The sequence below is a fragment of the Hyperoodon ampullatus genome (assembly GCF_949752795.1).
Source record: "Hyperoodon ampullatus genome assembly, chromosome: 9".
In the NCBI taxonomy this organism is placed as follows: domain Eukaryota; kingdom Metazoa; phylum Chordata; class Mammalia; order Artiodactyla; family Ziphiidae; genus Hyperoodon; species Hyperoodon ampullatus.
This window is the reverse complement of record NC_136922.1, coordinates 108,979,426-108,999,161: the sequence shown is the minus strand read 5'-3', so window position 1 is coordinate 108,999,161 and position 19,736 is coordinate 108,979,426. Positions and strand designations below refer to the sequence as shown.

At 48.5% G+C, this 19,736-nt stretch overlaps 1 long non-coding RNA gene and 1 pseudogene across 2 annotated transcripts; both read right to left on the bottom strand.

Annotated features, from left to right (window-relative positions):
• Positions 1-8,383: 8,383 nt before the first annotated feature.
• Positions 8,384-13,357, bottom strand: LOC307057795. Its single transcript, XR_013811072.1, has 2 exons — positions 13,322-13,357; positions 8,384-9,354 (listed from the first exon to the last, which is right to left on the bottom strand). It is a non-coding gene; the product is annotated as an uncharacterized lncRNA (long non-coding RNA).
• Positions 13,358-13,436: 79 nt separating this feature from the next.
• LOC307058456 (putative ATP-dependent RNA helicase DDX28) lies at positions 13,437-15,082 on the bottom strand (annotated as a pseudogene). The gene has a single exon. The product of its transcript is annotated as a putative ATP-dependent RNA helicase DDX28 (transcript).
• Positions 15,083-19,736: the final 4,654 nt, after the last annotated feature.

The following is a 19,736-nucleotide window of genomic DNA, read 5'->3' as shown; positions in this document are numbered from 1 at the left end:
ATGCTTTCTGGTGGAGAGCACTGGTGCCTGTGTTCTGGTGGGTTTGTCTGGATCTTGTCTTTCTGTTGGGCAGGTCCGCATCCGGTGTTGTGTTTTGGGGTGTCTGTGACCTTATTATGATTTTAGGCAGCCTCTCTGATAATTGGTGGGCCTGCATTCCTGTCTTGCTAGTTGTTTGGCATTGGATGTCCAGCACGGGATCTTACTGGTCTTTGAGTGGAGCTGGGTCTTAGCATTGAGACGGATATCTCTGGGAGGCTTTCACCATTTTGATATTACAAGGTGCCCAAGGTCTCTGGTAGACCAATATTCTGAACTCTGCTCTCCCAACTCAGAGGCACAGGCCTGACACCCGGCTGGAGCACCAAGACCCTCTCAGCCACACAGCTGGGGGTGAGAGCAAGAGCTAGCTTTGATACATCTCAAAGAACACCAATGAGATTCACTCACCATTTTCTCTCCATCAGTGAAGAAAACAAAATTCAGTGTTCGGTGAGTCAGCCACTTTGGTAGCCAGCCTCCAAGAAGGCCCTAATCATACCCTAATTATCTCCCAGTCATCATGCACCTGTGTGCCTCCTCACAGTTGAAAAGGGCTGATGTTTTAACTAATAAGACATTGCAGAAATGACAAAGTGCAGCTTCCAAAGGTATAAAAGATATTGGAGCTTCTGCTTTGGTTTCTGCTAGATCACTCATCCTGGGGTAAGCCAGCTGCCATGTCATGAGGACACTCAAGCAGCCCTAAGGAGAGATTCATGTGGCAAGGAGCTGAGGCCTCTTACTTACAGCCACATGAGTGAGTCATCTCACAAGTCACAATACTTAATTTTATTTATTTATGGTTGTGTTGTGTCTTCGATGCTGCACAGGGTTTCTCTAGTTGTGTCGAGCAGGGGCTACTCATCATTGTGGTGCATGGGTTTCTCCTTGCTGTGGTTTCTCTTCTTGTGGAGTATGGGCTCTAGGTGCATGAACTTCAGTAGTTGTGTCATGCAGGCTCAGTAGTTGTTGCTTGCAGGCTCTAGAACGCAGGCCAAGTAGTCGTGGTACACGGGCTTAGTTGCTCTACAGCCTGTGGGATCTTCCCAGACCAGGGATTGAACCCCTGTCTCCTGCATTGGCAGGCAAATTCTTACCCACTGAGCTACCAGGGAAGTCCAGTGTGCTCTTTTTTAAACCTAGTCTGTTTTCATTATTTTCTATCTTAACTGTTCTATATTAAATAAAAAAAAATAATACTCCTTTCTACCCCTCCTCTTTGAGGATGATGTATGAAGAAGTATGTCTTATTTATTAATCTGAAATTTTCACCTTACTTTTAAGAAGTAATCACAATGTCAAGTATTTAATACCTTTCACTTCCACCTTGAAAAGCATGGATATTAAAGTGCTAATATAATTACCTTCCCTAGTCTATCGTTTTTACTTTTTGTTATGTATAAAAAACAACTAAAAATATGCATGGTTTGTAAGGAAATGACAAATTTCAGAAAATTCAGAATCTGCATACACTCTATACATAGCTTCTAGATACAGACACAGAAAATTGCCAGATACTCAGAGCCCCCCTTGTCCAATTCTAGTGACTCCCTTTAAGGTTTAATATTGTTCTGGTATCTAACAAAAAGATCACTTTACCTGTATTTTGTATTTTATATAAATGTAATGGCATAGTAAAATCGCTTTTGGATTGGGCTTTTTTATTTTATGTTGTTTATGAATACGCCTATATGGTTGCCTGTTGTTGTTGTCATGCACTGACACTGTTGCACAGGATTCCATAGTGTAAATATTTAACTATTAATTAATTTTTTCCAAAATGTATTACAATATGAGTGATTTTCAGTTTGGGTCTATTGAGAATTGCACTGGTATATACATACTAGAACTTGAGCTTTGGTGGTATGTGTATAAATTATTGTTCAATATACATGTAGTAGTAAAATTTTTGACTCATAGCTTTTATCTGTTTATCTTTTTAGATATTTCTAAATATTTTCAAAACATTTGTATGATTTTTCATCCTCAGCAGCAGTGAATGAGATTCAAGGATTACACACATTCTTGTCAAACTTGATAATACCTGTCATTTTCATTTGAACTTTCTGGTTGGTGAGTGATAATTCCACGTATGACTTTTTTGCATTTAATTGACTACTAAGAAGCCAAGCATCTTTTGATATGTTTACTTAACGTTCTGTACTCTCTTTGTTGAAATATCTTTTGGTATATTTTTCCCATCTTTGCTATTACATTATCTTCTTATTGAAGACTTTTTTTTTTTTTTAACATCTGAAGACTTCTTATTTAGGAGTTTTAAATATATACTTGATATAAGTTCTTCTCTCTTTCTGCCTCTCCTCTTTCTTTAGATGAGTGTCAGTTTTTAATGTTAATAACATCTAATTTGTTATTTTCCTCTATTTAGTCTTATTTCTATTTATTTATGTAATCTTCTTATCTGTTGCAGAACACATTATATATTCTAAACCACAAATATGTTTTCGTTTCTTCAATAAATCTAATTATTAAGCTTTAAATTTAAGTTAACTTTCTGAACTAAATATGTTGTATCATAGTGAGCATTAATTTGTCTATGACAGCTGAAAGGTTACATTTATTCAGAAAATGTTGTATTCAGCTTTCTTTTCATTTGCTCCTACTTCTCATTGATTCACAGAGGTAAACATCACTTCATCCATGGATCTGACTTTTCTTGATTTCTCATGGTCATTCTCATTAATTCTTCTTGCCTCATGAAATCTTTAGGCATTGCATTACTCCACAAAAGCAAAAAGCTTCCTTGGGCCTTTTTCCTCAGAAGATTGATTATTCCCACATTTTATAGTGTTTATTTTTACTTGTTGACAGTTTGCTTTATTTATTTATTTATTTTTGGCTGTGTTGGGTCTTCGTTTCTGTGCGAGGGCTTTCTCTAGTTGTGGAGAGCGGGGGCCACTCTTCATCGCGGTGCGCGGGCCTCTCACTATCGCGGCCTCTCTTGTTGCGGAGCACAGGCTCCAGACGCGCAGGCTCAGTAATTTTGGCTCACGGGCCCAGTTGCTCCGCGGCATGTGGGATCTTCCCAGACCGGGGCACGAACCCGTGTCCCCTGCATCGGCAGGCAGACTCTCAACCACTGCACCACCAGGGAAGCCCCTATTCCCACATTTTAAATGGGAGATTGCAATAAGTTAGGAGAAAATGCCACAGGGGTCTCTCTCTCTCTCTTTTTTTTTTTCACATCTTGTATCAGCCTCTGCTTGCACTCTGTGTTCAAAGATTTTTGTACAACACATTGATAGAAGTGCCAGGTGTTTCTCTCCTTGGGGCAAAAGACAGATTAATTACCTGACAAATAAAATAAAGACAGTGTCTTTCTCTGTTCAAATGTTGGAAAGGATTGCTTGCATCCTAATTTAAAAGTTTCAGGTGAGTGAAGCTTAAGATTCCAAAGCTTTAATCCATATTTGCACCATGCACAGCATCCAACGGACTGCTTTACATAACCCCATGAGACTTTTGTGTGCAAGTGAAATAGATAAAAATATAAAACTATTGCTGTCTTTTTGGGTCATAAAAAAGATTTTTTGTCTCATTTAAAATATTTTTTTTTCTAAAATCCAAAAACTTGTCAGGCTAAAATATTGGAATTTCAAACATGGTAAAACCCCTTTTGAACGATGCGAAGTGAGACTTCTTTGTAGTGCTGATTTGCATTGCCCGCTTGCTTGGTTGGCCAAAAAGGGCCTACGCGTTTTTTCCTGAATATATTCAGGAAAAAAAAACGTACGCCCTTTTTGGCCAACTGCATCATTGTCGAAGTTCTGCCGCTTTTCATGTGCTTTAAAGGCGACTCCGATCTACCTCTTGAAAACGGTTTCCTGCAATTCTGCCTTGTTTTCAAATCCTCTTCGTTGCCTTACCTCAATAAGGTACGAAAGTTATCATTTATTATCCTGCAGGTTTGTGAATTTTAGTGCCTCTGAGATCCATTTTTCAACTCGCCTTTTTGGGAGCTGGCCTCCAAACCGCAGGATTGCTTCAGGCCCTATTCTGGTTCCGGGGGGCAGGCAGAGCCTTTGGTTAATTCTTCTTCCTGATTGGAAATTAGAGTGACATGTGTCAGTCCAAACACCTAGAGCTGATCTCTCATTGGTTCCCCCTCTACCCGTTCAACCTCTGGACAAATTGCAAACTGTACGAAACAGGAGGTTAAAGGTGCTGATTCTCCAAGTGGGGAGATTGTTGGTAAAGCAGCTGGAATGGCGAACCCGAGCACCACGAGATGAAAAATGAGGTGCGTTTTAGAAACGTTTCCCGATCATATGGTGTACCATCGTCTGGGTTTCCCATGCATGTTTTAGCTGTAGGAAGATTCCCTTGAACCTGGAGATTTCTGACCCTTGGAATGGGTAGCACGCAGTATTACTTTAAAGGGTCTGCATTTGCTCACGCAACCTCACCAATCCGGTCGCCCCCAAGAGTGTCCAGCCTTATGTCTCTTCCAGCTGTGGGTCTAGATGTGGTCAATTCAGGTTGCATCACAGCCACTGAACGAATTTTGTAAGAATTTCTCTCTCTTTCACTATCTTTGCTTTTTTTTGTAACTTGTATTTATAATGGGATTTAGCTGATTTTCAATGCTGTGTTTGTGCCCCTTTACACCCACTATATTCACTTACCGAGAAATATCAATAAATACTTTTTAAGATTCTTACTACGCGGATATATTCTTCTGTGGTGAATAAGGTGTGTTGAGTCCAGTTCACTGAGCAATGAGTAGGTCTTCTCTATTACATATTTGGTTGATGGAACGGTATCTGTGCTAATTTCAAACTATTGTTTTATGCATCACCCCACCTCACCTTTCCCCTTAAGCAGCCATAAGTGTGTTTTCTAAATGTGTGACTCTGTTCTGTTTTGTAATTTAGTTCATGTAGCGATTTTTACATTCCGTCTATAACTGATATCTTATGATAAGTTTCTTTATCTGTGTGACGTATTTCTCTTAGAATCATCGTACCTAAATCCACTCATTATGCTGCTACTAGCCTTACGACATTGATTTCATGGCTGAGTGATATTCCATTGTACATAAGTACTACAACTTGTTTATCCATTTTTCTCTTTCATGAGATACTTAAGGTGTACCCGAGTCAAGGATTTTGTGAACACAGCAGCCCTAAAATTTGGGGTGCCTGTGTCTTGTCGATTTTTGGTTTTCTCAAGATATAAGCCCATGAGTGGAAGTGCCCTGTGCTCTGTAGCTCTGTTTTTTAGATGTTTTAGGAAACACCATACAATTTTCGAGGGTGGCCGTTGGCAATTTATATCACGCCCATCAGCGTAAAAAAGCTCCCTTTTCTCCTTGACTTGCCCTGCATTTCTGGTTTTTACACTTTTTCAGCATGGCCCTTTTGACCAATGCCTAGTGAGACTTCTTTGCAGTGTTGATTTGCATTGCCCGCTTGTTTGGTTGGCCAAAAAGGGCGAATGCGTTTTTTCCTGAATATATTCAGGTGCTCACCATGGCATGTAGCAGGTGTGGGTGAGTGTCACGTAGCGCACACCCAGCGCATAGAAGGTACGCAAGATGGAGAGGCTACTGTCCAGTGAGTGGCCGCCCTCCACACCAGTAAGGCAAGCCAACTTCCGGGTATTGTTGAGAGCTGGGGGCACGTAGATCAGATGATCATTTTCAGAGGCAGGGGTAGCTTACTGAAGTCCCTAACACCCACTACCACCAGTCTGTTTACCTTTTTTTTGGCCGTGCCACGCAGCATGAGGGCTCTTAGTTCCCCCACCGGGGATCAAACCCGACCCCCCTGCAGTGGAAGCGTGGAGTCTTAACCTCTAGACTACCAGGGAAGTCCCCCGTCTACCTTTAACTGAGGTCACAAGCTCCAGCTCAGAATAGGAGGCACACATGAGGCGGATGAGGTCAATTTGTTCCAGGGTGAGGCGCACAGTATCCCATTCGTGGGTCTGGCATGGGACGTAGGCTGACCAGAACTGAGGGAAGGCCAGGGCTTAGTTTGGGCTTTGGAACTCCTTGGGCTTCTCATAGCCTCCTCAGCTGGCACAGCACTTACTGTGCCCAGAAGTCACATGTAATGCGTTGCTTTTTCTGTGGTACTTGGAAGCCCGTCAGGTGGGCTCACTGTGACCCCTGTAGCCCCCAGCATCCATGGCATGGCACTTTCTAGGTCACTATGGTAACTTCGTTCCAATGTGACTAACCTGTGGTCTCTGTGGCCCCCAAACTGCCCCACATTCCCCAGCAGCCATGGTGGCACCTTGTTTGTCCCTTTGGTACCTGGCCACCCACGAGACCATCTTTCAGCCTGTCCAAGCTGGTCTAGCCATGGCTGAAATTGCGCAGATTAACATGCTGTAGCCCATTGTGGTAAAACTGCCTCAGGACCAGGGGCATGTTGTTGTGGCTGGAGGGAGGTCAAGGCAAATGGGTGGGCTCCTTAGGTCTTGGGATCGGGCAGGACACATTGCCTAGCCTGGGCCAGCCTGGGGGTCCCCCACCTCACACTGTCACACAGACTATACTAGGAGCAGCTGAGGCCTGGGCTGAGGGTTTCCCACCAGGGAGGGGATGACAGAGAAGGGGAAGGGCATCCATAGATGATGGAGAGGACATCCAGGGGTGGTGTGAGGGAGCCTCCCCACTAGCGCTGCATGCTCCAGACCTCCTCCCCTGCCCAGGGCCAGGTTAGGCCCCCACAGGCCCCCAGCAGCCCGCACACACTGCAGCCACCCTTCCACAAGCGGGAAGTCCCGCATCAGGGCCCGCGTGCGCTCCCGCGGACTTGGGGTGCTGGAGGTGCCCAGCGTGGTCTGCACGAGGGTTACCGATCACAGCAGCAGACCCAGCAGGAGCAGCAGGCACAGCAGAGGCCGCTGGCTGCGTGCACGGGGACCTTCGAGGCCCCCGGGCCGCAAGCTGCGCAGGGCAAGGCAGGCGGGCAGAGGCGGGTCTGAGAGGGGCGGGCGATGGGGTTCTGCCCGTCGACACAGGCCACCCAGCGGCGCGGCCTCGCGAGGGGGGCGGGGTGAGGGAGGGGATACAGAGTCACAGGACCCTGCGACCCGTGTGCGGAGAGCCGCGATCCGGGAAGCTCGGCAGCCACAGGGCGGCACTGCCCTCCCGCCCCCTGCTCAGAGGCAGCTCCTGCGGGCTAAGCTGGCCTCTGCTGAGAGCCCACTCGCCTCCCATCGCGGGTTCCCTCCGCCCCCGCCCCTCTTCCCACACCCACTGCTCCGAGTGGGTGCCCTAGGTTGCTCTCCCCCGCCTCTAACCTTCCTGTCCAAGCTGGGGTGCTTCTCTCAGAGGGCCACCTGCAGCCCGTGGCCTCCCGGGAGCACACCTCGTCCCCATCTGCCTGCAGCCGGCCCCGCCCACCCCGAGGGCTGCGTGCGAGGGTCTCTGTGGCCACAAGTGCTCTGGGCTCCCGGTTTCCCGGTACTGGGCCATGGGGGCTGGTGTGGGGGAAGAGATAGTTTCTGGAAATGGGGGGGTAACCTTGTGAGCTCTGGATTCAGGAGGGGGCCTTCTGCCCCCAACCTTCTCTCTCCTCCTACTTGACTCCCCAACCTGCATGACCATTCTCTGGGGACTTGAACCAGCACCTGGGAACTATCAGGAACCTCCCCCACTTCTGTCAGCCAGCCTCAGGAGAGCGCCCTCAGGAGTTGCTACACCTCCCCAGGGCCTGAATAGAGGGACTTTTGGGATGTGAACTGAACAACCTTCTGGGGAGAGTCAACGACCCTTTTACTCAACAGAGCAGGAACTCAGTCATTAGGCTATTTGTGTGGAAGGAAATGAAGTCGCTTCCATGGCAGAAGAGCCCCCGCCGCAGCAACCTTCGTCCCAGAGCTGCTGGCTGACCTTCTGGCCAGGATCCCTCCTACCTCAGCGTGGAAGGCCCGGCCTCGTGAAGTGTAGGTTCTGAAGAAAGACCTGGCACCTGGGTTCTGCTGCTACACTTGCCTTATCTCATGGCCCTTGTGGCTCTAGCTTTCCCAGAAACCTCAAGGGCTAAGTGCCTGTGCTTGCTCAGAGGCCGCACGCCATTCCCCATTTCCAGCCTCAGGCCCTCCCGCTAGCTGCCTCCTCTAGGGACCCCCTCCCCCCAACACACACACACACACACGCACACTGGGGATATGCCTTCTCACAGCAGCTCAACCACTGAGATGATTTAGGGACTGTGCCCAAACTCCTGCATCCCCAGCCTCTCAAGTTTTTGCTCTGATCCCTGGCACCCCCTGGAGCTGTTCCACCTTTGGAATCTTTCCCAGGTGGCAGGAGTGCCTAGCACAGGGGTAGTGACCTAAGTCTGAGCACTGGCGACCCTAGAAATCTGTTACAGAAAAGCATTTTATTGAGCAGTAAGGGACCCCACTGGGGACGGAAAGGGCTGGCAATAAAGGAGCATGTGAACCTCGGGACAGGGTGCGTGCTGCTTGACTCTCCATCCTGTTCTTGCTTCAGGGAGCAGGGCTTCCTGGGCCTCTCTATCCTGTCTCCTGAGACCCCAGGCAGGAGGCTCTTTGGGAAGCCACAGATTGCTGCTTTCAGTTTCAAAAAGCCCAGCTCCCCCCTGGTTTGTGGTGGTGGCCGCTGACGATGGCTCAGGGCAGGAGCCCATGTGGTAGACTGCTAAGGCTTCTCTGCACCCTGTCTCTGCTCCTGCATCCTCCTCGGCTCGCAGAGTGCAGACTTCACTTTCTCCAGCTCACAAAGGGGCCCGTGAGGATTGAGCAGAGGAATGCGAGGTTTTCTTCCAGGCCAGCTTCCGCCCTGGGATGTTCAGGGCAGACTCTCATTTCAAACCTCACGTTCTGAGGCTCCTGGCTTATGGCCATTGAGTGTGCAGGGAGGCTCCTGGCTGAGGAAGGCTCGGACAGAACGACGCAGGTTCTAATCTGTGGTAGTGGGCAGTGGGGGGTGGGCGGGAGGGGTCACTGCAGGAAGAGGCATTCGCTGTCTCAGGCAGTTAAACCATTGCCCTGTCTTCAGAATGGTTCAGCCAGCAAGATTCTGTGGAGTCTGCCTCCTGGCACCATGCTACAATCGCCGGATTTTGGGTCTGGAGCAACCGAGATCTTCGTCCGACTCTTCCGGAGCGTGCTTTCTCTCGGGAGCACATCTGGGGACTGGCTTCTCGGCTTCCGCCTTTGCTGGCGTGGCCAAAGGAGCATCCCCGTAGGCCCGGTAGCCACCAACCAGGCAGTATGTCTCCCCATGCCGGCCCAACTGCGTTTCTCCACACCCTCGGTTGAGGACATGGTAGTGACCAGGTTTAGGAGGAGAAATGGGAGCCACAGCTGCTGCAAAGAAAATCAGAACTGATCAGTCACTTCTGCTGTACACAGTCTCCTGCCAGAATTTCCCTCTCATGTCTCTCCCAGTTTCTGGCTGAAGACCTTTAATCTACTTGACATCCAAAACACAGACTTGGCCCATCACCTCTGTGAGTCCCTAGAGAAGGGACACTGGCTGCAAAAGCAATTCCTAGAGCCTACGGCTGCATCAGGTGAGGTAGTCTCTTCACCGTTGCCAGGGAAAACAGTAGAACCCGAAAGAAATTTCAATCATGATCCTCTCCATCTCTCCCTTCCACAACAGAGAAAACATTTCTTGCAGTGTGTCACTTCTGAGGCTTTAATGGAAACGTCTTTCAAGTTTTGGAAAAAGATAATCTAATATAAATTGGTTAAGGACCCCTCCCACTTTGGCAACCCCTCTTGGGCCTCACTTATAATGCCTGTTACAACCACACTGAACTCTAGCCCTCTGATACTTTTATCTAGATTAGAACAAGGCCAAATACTGAGGCAGAGTGATCAGGAGACTCAGAACCGGGTTCTGGGTACCAAGTGTAGGCTCACATCCACCCAGCCTCCTGGGACACCATCTGCTCAGCCCTCCAGTCTCACTAGCACTTCATCACCCCCCTTGGTTCTTCCGGTATTCCCATGAATATGGCACCACCCTCTCCCCTAGTACTCAGCAGCTCAGTATGGGATGTGTCTGAGGGGACCGATATAGATGTGTACCTGACAGCACAGAGGTGCCTGGGTTTGAAGGTGCGGTTCAAGAGTGGCCCTCTTCCTCAAACTGCTCGGTTTACCATCTGCCAACGAAAATGCACTTGTCTTTTGCTAAGAGGCCAATCAGGAAAGGGTCTGAATGGAAGCATCCTGTAGCCCAAAGCGGAAGGCAACATTTATAAAGATCAGAAGCTTCCTGCACACTAGTTCAGGGATGACCTTTCACTTGTCCTCAGCAGTGAGCACTGTGGGACCCTGAAGGTGTCCCAGGTCACTGGTATTACTTACAGCTGGGAAAGTGCTGAGGTTTACGTAGTGGGCAAGCCCCACAGGAACACGTGGAAGCCAGGTGAGGTTGTGTGTACACCATGCCTCTTCTACAGATGCCCGGTCTCGGTGTACCTGCTGCACTGCCCAGCCAGGGAACAGAGCACAGGTTTGAGTAAATATAGATGATCCGGGAAGACATTCTCTCTCAGACAACCAAAGAGATTGGTATCTGGTGGAGAACTGGTAGGGAAGTTTCTCTGAGGGCAGCACGTTTCCATAGTTACACTGCCATGGAAACTGTGAGAAGGCCTGTGAGGTCATCACTACCCAGTGAGGTCATAATAAGGAACCTGTGACTTGCGGGTCAGGCTTCAGGAGGAGGGGAAGTTTTGTGGAGGAGAGCAGGGTGGAGGCAGAGGTACTCTGCCTGGTCCCTCACACCTGGGCCTCCCCACCCATGCCCTAGTCTAGCAGACACCCCACATGGGGCGTGCAGGTGGGCTGGTACAGCCCCAGGGGCCCCAGGAGGGCAAGAGAGACCCACATTCTGAAATTGGCTTGAGAGGCAAGATTAACGTTAAGAGACAGCTAGGTTGTATGGCACTGACCCTAAGAGGCAGAGAATTGTGTGGACTGGGGAATCAGGGAAGGCTGCTTGGCAGTGGGCCTGAAGGACAAGTGAGATTTGGACCCATGGGGAAGAGAGGGAAGACATTCCAGTTTGGAAGAATAAAAGGAAAGACACACTCTTCTCGACCTTGTCCTGCCCCAAATATAAATTCATAGAACCCTCACATTTTTACACCTGAGGGCTTAGAAAAACCAAGATGTTAAGGAGCCTACCCAGTGTTACACAGCTAGTGGAGAGGGGTTCTGCTCCATGGTTACGTTCATGTCGGGGCTCCGGATTTACAGCTGATAGGAATGTGAGGACAAGCTCATGCCGTTTCAAACATTTCCAAGTGATACTGAGAGAGATGTTAAAGGTGCAAAATGAGGGTGCTGAATGACCTCACAAAGTGGGGATGGTGGGCCCATTTTAATATGAAATTCAAAACAAATTCATGACAAAAGGACGTAATACAAAATGACAACGTAATCATTACACTCCCCTCTCCCCTAGAAGTAAAAGTCATTACAATCCTCTCTCTCTCCACCATGAAAGGATGAGATAAAGGCTCAGCAGCAGCCCCCGTGAAAATCACGGTCAACACTGTGAAGAGGGGTTACTAAGACAACTTGGTCCGACTCAGAGAAGGAAAGAGGCAACTCTGCCCTTAGCCTGATCAGGCCCACAGGAAGGAACCACATTTGGGGCAGCTTTTGATAGTGTGGCAATGAGAGAGAACCTTCTTTAGGAGGGGACTCCCTGTTGCCGACCTTGAAAAAGCAAAGATGGGAACTTCGTTTACTGGGGCTGTTGCAGAGGGGATGTGCCCAGGAGGTAGAGACTGCTTGGACTACCCTTTTAGAGGTTGGGCCACCCTGGTTGAGAACCACAGCACCTTCTATCCCTAAACTGCTTGAATCAGTGGGTGCCCGTTAGGACAGACGAAGTCAGGCCTCATTGGAGCAGACTGCCTTTTGGAGTGGTAGAAGGTAAATGTGAAGGGGAATGCTTGCTCTGGCGGAGGTTTGTCACGGCAGGTGGGCCAGCATGAGACCATTCAGAATCTCCAAGGCTCCGGAGATTACTTGGCTGGGAGCATCCCTCTGATGTGGTGTGGGGACTCCTACCTTAACAGGACCTGGCTTGGCATCTGGGGGAGGCAGAATAAACGGTTTATTAACTTAAGAGAGTGAGAGAATCACCTGGGGGGTTCCACAAAACCACTTAAAAAGCCTTGTACCTGGATTCTTGAGCCAGCCCTCAGAAAACTTATCTAGATCTGGAGTAGGGCTCAGGAAGCTGCACTTTTAATAAGCTTCCTGGGCAGTCCCACCACAGTGGTCCATGGATAGAGAGACCAAATTATTGTGTATTCTCGGTTGCTTTTGGGAGTCAAAGTGGGCAATATTAAAAACTGCAGCAGGCATATGTATAAACAGGGAATATTCAAGGCAAGCAGAGGTGTATAGTTATTCTATGCATGAATCAGATTTGAGAAAAGCTAGCCTGGTGGTTAAAGAACACAACCCTGAGGACAGACAAACCAGATTCTTTCCTACTGACTTGTGTGATTTTGACCAAGTTCTTTTATCCTTCTGACTGTTTCTTCATATGGAATAGAGCTATGACTGTACATTTAGCACAATATTCTCTTTCGGCAAAGGTTGCTCTGGGTCCATCTGTGTTCTCTGCAACTTAACCCTTTCCAGTGCGCAAGCATTTTTAAGTTGTTTGGTGAAGTATTACATTTGACTTTCAACAGTTCATTACTTTGGGCAAAGCTTATATAATGCTGCAGAGACTAGAACCTATGCAGAGATAGTGAGAGGATGTTATAAGCTTATTCTGCTGGTTTATAAAAAAGTTTAACCTTTTCTTCTCTTCCTCCACCTGCCACCAAGAGATGAGAAAGAAGGCAGAGCCTGGAAATGCACACCAAGCAATATTTCTGTGTCAGTTTGCCTTTTATTCCTCTGCCAGTACTTCCCAGAGAGATTTCACCAAAAGTGCCTAAGCTTGCCATGGCCATTGTTGTGAAGAAAATTTCTCTTTATTGCTAGTCACATCCCCTTTTCCTTCTCCTGGAGGCTTAATGGATGTTTGGGGGCAGGAAACAAAATTTAAACTAAAACATCAATTGAAAGAGCCTTCGTCCTAAGTGTGGTAGTTTGGAGTGTGAATCTTCTCAGGGTCTACTGAATTCTGCCCCAGTGGAAACTGTTATTAAGGGGCACCCATAGAAACATCGCTTATTGTTAGAAACCATGACATAATACAGAGCCAAGATCGACATTATTCTTCATGTGAAAGACTACAGAGAACCAAGCTCAGTAGTTCACCCTCAAGTGTTGGCCAGCAACTTACCTTTTGAAGCCAGACAGCAGCCCGGGTCTTCAGAAGGTGACTAGGCAGCCCAGAGCACCCTACTGACAAGTGTGCTCACCCATCCAGCACAGAGGGAAAGGTCCCTGTTATGGCATCATATATAAGCCTGCTGCAATAAGGTTTGCTGGTGAAAAGGCTCTCTCACTGAGGACCCCAGTCCTGGAAGGCTTCTCCTCTGACGAGCTGCCAGTTCAATCTTCTGAGCCAGGCTCATGTCCCAGGGATGGGTCACAAAGCTGATGACAGTGCCTGGCACCTTGATCCCCACCCGGCCCACCCTCCCTGCTCTGTGGATGTAGTCTTGCAGGGTGAGAGGGAAATCATTATTGATGACTAGCTCCACCTGGGTGCTGTCCAGGCCCTGAGAGACGATGTCTGTGCACAGAAGAATGTCTCGGGAGCCCTTCTGGAAGGACTGGAAGATGCCTGCTCTCATTGAGGCTGGCATTTGTCCCTGCAGTCTTAAGTGTTGGATTTTGTGGTCATCCAGAATATATACCCCAGCCAGTTCACAGTGCTGTAGCAATTACAGAACGCCAGAACAGTTCCTGCGGCACCAGTCCTAAATGCTCTGTCATGCTGCCTAAGGATCTGTACCAACCCAGTCACCTTCTCTGTTCCCTTCGGCCTCATGAATGTCTGTCTGACATGAGGCATGATGCAGTGGAGCTTGGCACTGGTAACGGGGGTTAGAGAGTCTAAGCTGGCAACTTTACTCAGCAGCTGGCCTACACCTTTGGGAAATGTGGCACCCACCAGCACTAACTGAGCTTTGGGATTGAAGGGGTCTTTTAAGTCAGCTGGGCCTTCTGCTATATGGCTCCCCTCCAAGATGTAATCCACCAGTTCCAGGAAGATTTCATCCAACAGCGTGTCTGCATCATCCAACACCAAGAAGGAGAGCTGCTCCAGGCTGATCAGTTGAGTTTTCAGGGCCTTCCACAGAGCCCCCGGAGTGGCCACCAGAATAACTGCTGGAGGTTGTTTGGACAGTTGCAGCCTGATCCTCCTCATGCCATGGCCTCCCCCTAACTCCCGCACCTGGAGGTCCAAGGAGCTGCCCAAGGCCTGGGCCAAGGCACGCACCAGTTCGGCTAATTCTCGAGAAGGCACAAGAACCAGGCCTCGAGGAGCAGGGATACGACAGGGGTCCAGGCTTGGCTGGCCCAACAGCCGTTGAAGGAGAGGTAGCATGTAGCTGAGAGTTTTGCCACTGCCGGTTTCTGCGGCGCAGAGAATGTGGCGGACGCGAAGAAGTGGGGGAATGGTACTCGACTGCACGTTTCTGGGCCGAACAACTTCGGGAGCAGCCTCTTGTAGTGCGCTCAGAACGGGGAGCTCCAGACACACTTCAGTGCAGCTGCACTTGGGCGAAAGGTTCCGCAGCGCTGGAGCCTCATGTTGCGCGCACTCGATGGAGAAATGGTCCGCGTGGGTGCGCCGATTCCTCCAGGCGCGCGAAGAGAGTGGCGCGGGTTCCAAGAGCCCAGCGTGAGGTGAGCCGGCTGGTTCAACTCGGGTCGCCGCGCTGACATCAGCGGCAGCCCAGGACGGGACAGCATCTGCCACGGGGGGGCTCCGCTGGCCGCTCTGCCGCTCTTCCTGCCGCCGCTGTAGAGCCCGCGGGATGCGCACCACGGGCAGGGGCTCGATGGGACCGCAGACCGTCAGGTCCCGGCGAGGCGCCAGAAGCAACCGAGCCGCGAGCGACAACAGCCGCAGCCGCCGTGCGAGAGCCATACACCCCTTGTTGCGGGAGAGGCGCACGACAGTGACGTCACAGGCGCGCCAAGGCCTCGCGGACGGTGGCCGGCGCGGCTCAGTAAGGCCCGCGGAGTCGGCGAACTGTGTGGAAGGAGCGGGATGTGTAGAGCTCAGCAGCGGCGAGGTCTGTAGGTCCGAACCGGGGATGGTGACTCCAGACCCCGGCCAACCTTGGGGAAGGGTGCGCGACGGAGGCAGGGCCGGGGTCCGGCGATACGCGGCGATGGGGCCCTGGCATTACGAACCAGGAGGGCGGAGGGCTTCTGGCGATCCGATGTCCGATCCCTGCCGTGCTCTTTTGTCGCCCTCACAGCTCCTGTCATGGCTTGGCCAGTTCGGGTCTCCCCCTGTGACTTATGATGAGGGTGCGGCGATGTTTTCCCAGATGTGGTCCCCGTGTAAGGTCTTTGAATAGATGAATTTATTGAGAGTCTGGGTGAATGGTCAGGCCTGGGGGCCGAGACCAGGAGTCCGGAGTCGTAGGTCGAGGCTCACCCTTCCCTTAGAGCTCCCCAGAGAGCTGAGGGCCCCGAGGGCAAGCTGATGGCTTTCAGCGTATCTTCTCTTCAGTCAAGAGAACTCATCTCTTGGTACTTTTCCCCTTTCTTTTCAGCTGAGGTTCATTCTCCCCTCCCTTGTCACCCTTTCCAAATTCTAATCCTGAACCCACTGCTTTCTTGGGTAGTTCACCTCCACCGGCTTTCCGGTCACATACCTCAATTCCGTAAATAGCAGCGAGGAGGGTCCTGCTACAGGTTTGTGGCCTGTCTCACAAAGCCACGGTCAGGCAGGATAGTTTACTTGAATTCAGTGTTCAGGTTGCCAGAAAGCCTTACGCTACTGGTACTTATTGAACGGAACCCGAAAATGGGTGTCTGATCATTTCTGTAATTTCCAGGGCCTGGGGTAGGAGATAAGGTAAACGTGGATTAACCACCTGGGAGGTTCTTAACATCTGGAGAAAGAGTTTTACTTTCATCAGATACCGTTATAGAGATAAATACTATTAAATTTCAAATAGCATTTTAATACCCGATAAACTTTCTGGAGAGTTACCTGTTAAGCCAGCGGAGGAGAGAGTTTTGAGTCCTCATGGGTGAACAGAGTCATTGGATGGAGCAGTGGCTCCTGAGTGAGGGTGATTTTGCCCTCACCCTTCCTGCAGGACGTTTGACAATGGCTGGAGACAATTTTCTTTGTCACATCCAGGGTGTGGGGTTGGTGGTGCTGCAGGCATCTAGTGGGTAGAGGTCAGGATGCTACTACATACCGTACAAGGCATAGGACAGCCCTCCCCACCACCCCAAAAGAATTATCTGGCCCCAAATGTCAATAGTGTGCTATGGAGAAACCGTGGATAGAGGCTGAGGACTGAAGAGAGGCTGAGGTTGTCCCATGTACTCTCACCTCAGGTAGTCAGTCACATTTGCCAGACCCTCGTGTGGCCCTGCCCCTTTCCCAGAATCTGTAGCAGGCACACTGATGCCATTGCTTGTCATGGCCTTGGGATGAGAAAACCTCGGGGGCTCCTCAAAGTCATAAACACAGGAAGGAGTGATTTAGGAGGGTGACGTGGGAGAAGAGAGCTTCAGGAAGAACAAAATTGTCCTCATGTGTTTGGGAAATGGGCCAGATGGAAAAGATGGAAAAGAGATGAGGTGTGCCATGGGGTGTACCATTGCAGAAGGCAGACTGGGACTGATGGGTGACAGGGAGTCAGATTCTGAATTTGATATAGACTGCTGTAGCAACTAGAAGCGCCTAGACCTGTCTAGACAGTGCTGGGTTTTCTGTCACTGCAAAGTTCATGTATAGGCTGATGACCAGTGACTGGTGATATGAAAGAGGGGATTTCATATAAAGGATGCTCGTAAGATATTGTGATTCTCCACTACTTTTATGATTCTTTCCCAGAACTCGGAGCTCCTCGTTCGTTAGCTGAAGAGCTCCTTGGATGTCTGCTCTGACAAGTTTCATCCATTTACATGTGCCACTCAAAGAATCGCTTTGCACAAAGCCAGAAGGGATACACTGAAAGAATGATCAGAAAAGAATAATACATAGGTAAGCATTTACATTGACTTTCTCCACATATTTGAGACAGGGTAGCTGTTTAGTGGCTGTTTTCTCGTGCTCGAGCCCTTACAAAGTGAATCTCCTCAGAATGTCATAGAGATTGGAGCCTATCTAAGCCTGTGTGTCTCTGCCCGTGGCCCCTAGTTTCTTCGTGTCATTGCTTTAGATACTGCGTAAGGCCCTTCTCTTTTCCTCCGATCACAGCAGACACTGAGTAACCTCTAGTTCTGACTGAGATGCATATTTCACATTATAGTACTTTGAAATGAGAGAGGTTTACCTATTGTGGAAACAAATGTAGGCTCCTGGGAATGTTAGTGTCACGTGGTAATGTTTTTCCCAGGGCTGCCGTGGTAACTGACGTTGCCTGGTTACTCCCTACATTTTCCATTCGACGCAGCAGGCCCACCGCTAGGCCTCTCACCTGAGAAGTCCAGAATCGGGAAGACACAGGCTGTATCAGTTGCACTGCAGCCTTATTCACAATAGCAAGATGGTGAAGCAACCAAAATGTCCATCAACAGGTGAATGGATAAAGAAGAAGAGGTCCATTTACACAATGGAATATTCACCGTGGAGAACAATGAATTACTGCTCTTTGAGGCACCACAGATGAGCCTAGAGATAATCATGGAACATGAGGTAAGTTGGAAATCAAAAGGCCTATATCCTATGATATTACTTATAGGTGTTATCTAATAACTGACCCACAGGAAAATATTTCCACAGAGAAAGATACTCACAGATGTAGGAAAAAACTATACTTATCTAAAAGGAAAGGTGGGAGGAATGGATAAATGAAGATCAGTGTTATGTATACCAATACATATTATATACATGTGTCACAAAGAGCGACCATATAGCAAGGGAGGTCTACGGAACACTGTGTAATATTTTGCATGGGAAGAGGATCTGTATATGAATAGACATATATAATGTACAAATGATCCAGATTGTGTACAGCTAGGACAAACAATATTCTAATAATTACCCCGATTACAAAAATTAAGACAACCAACAAGAAGTAATGAGACATAAACGTATGGGGGTTTCTCCTGGCACATTCCATTCTAATTTACAATCTAGGAACACGACTTCCAGAAAGGCTCTCCTGCCCTACTACCCAGATTGGGGAATGGAGAAATGCTGCCTCCTTGTGACCGTTTCACACAACAGCAGCTTTAAACCCACTGCTAATGGTCACTAACTATTCACCAATCTTGCAGTTCTGTAATGGCACCTGTCCACCAAAATAATCCTGGGGTCGAAAACCGAATAAGAAATTCAAAAGAGGGCAACCTTCCAAGAAGACAATTTCAAGAGGTATATTGTATGCACACTTTGTTCTCCTTTTTTTTAAACAGAAACAAAAACGGCTTGGAAAAATGATGAATTTTAGGTATTTGTAAAGACACGCAAACCCAAATTACAAAAACCTATCAGCTCACAGCAGTCAGAATGGCCATTAGCAAAAATGCTGCAAGCAATAAATGCTGAAGCGATTGTGGAGAAGTGCGTACCCTCCATTCTAAGGGGGACGTGGTAAGAGCCACTAATGAAAACACAATGGAGGTGCTTTGAAAAGGGAAACATTGCGCTACCAGGCAATCAATCATACCCACTGCTGGACCTGTCACCTGAGAAAATGAGAATCAAAACCTCACAGACTGGCAATTCTGCAGTCTGCACTCCAGCAATACTTACCATAGCCAACACTTGGAAGCAACGAAAATGTCCATCAACAGAGGAGTGCACCAAGAAGCAGTGGTCCATGTACACAATGGAATATTACTCCAATAAAAAGTATAAATTAAATTTAAAAACAAACATAAGTAAGGAGACGTAAGCATTTGGGGGTTTATCCGGGCACATTCCTCTCTAATTTATAACCGAGGAACACCACTGACAGGAAGGTCTGTTTCCCTAGTACCAGCGTGGGGAACGTAGAAAGGCTGCCACCCTCTGGCCGTTACCTGCAAAAGCAGCTTTAAAGCCTGTGCTAATGGTCACTTCAGGTGAACAAGTACTGCAGGGCTGTAAATGAGACCTGCCCACAAAATGCCTTGAGGGAGGTAATGGCCAAAAAATTTCAAAATGTGACTCTAAGAAAACACTTTGAAGAGCTAAGCTGTAATCACAGTTTGAAAAATAAGAAGGACATGCCTTAAAGCTTAACGTCAAGGGATTATGAGACATACGGAAATTCAACCACAAAGAGGTATCAGTTCACACCCCTCAGAATAACCTTCAGCACGAAACCCATAATCAATAAATGCTGGGGCTTCCCTGGTGGCGCAGTGGTTGAGAGTCCACCTGCGATGCAGGGGACGCGGGTTCGTACTCCGTTTTGGGAAGATCCCACATGCCGCGGGTGCCTGTGCTCCGCAACGGGAGAGGCCACAACAGTGAGAGGCCCGCGTACCGCAAAACAAACAAACAAAAATAAATAAACAAATAAATAAATGCTGAAGGTGTTGTGGAGAAATGCATACCCTCAACTTTCAGTGGGATGTACCCTGGAAAGAGCCACTAATGAGAACAGAATGGAGATGCC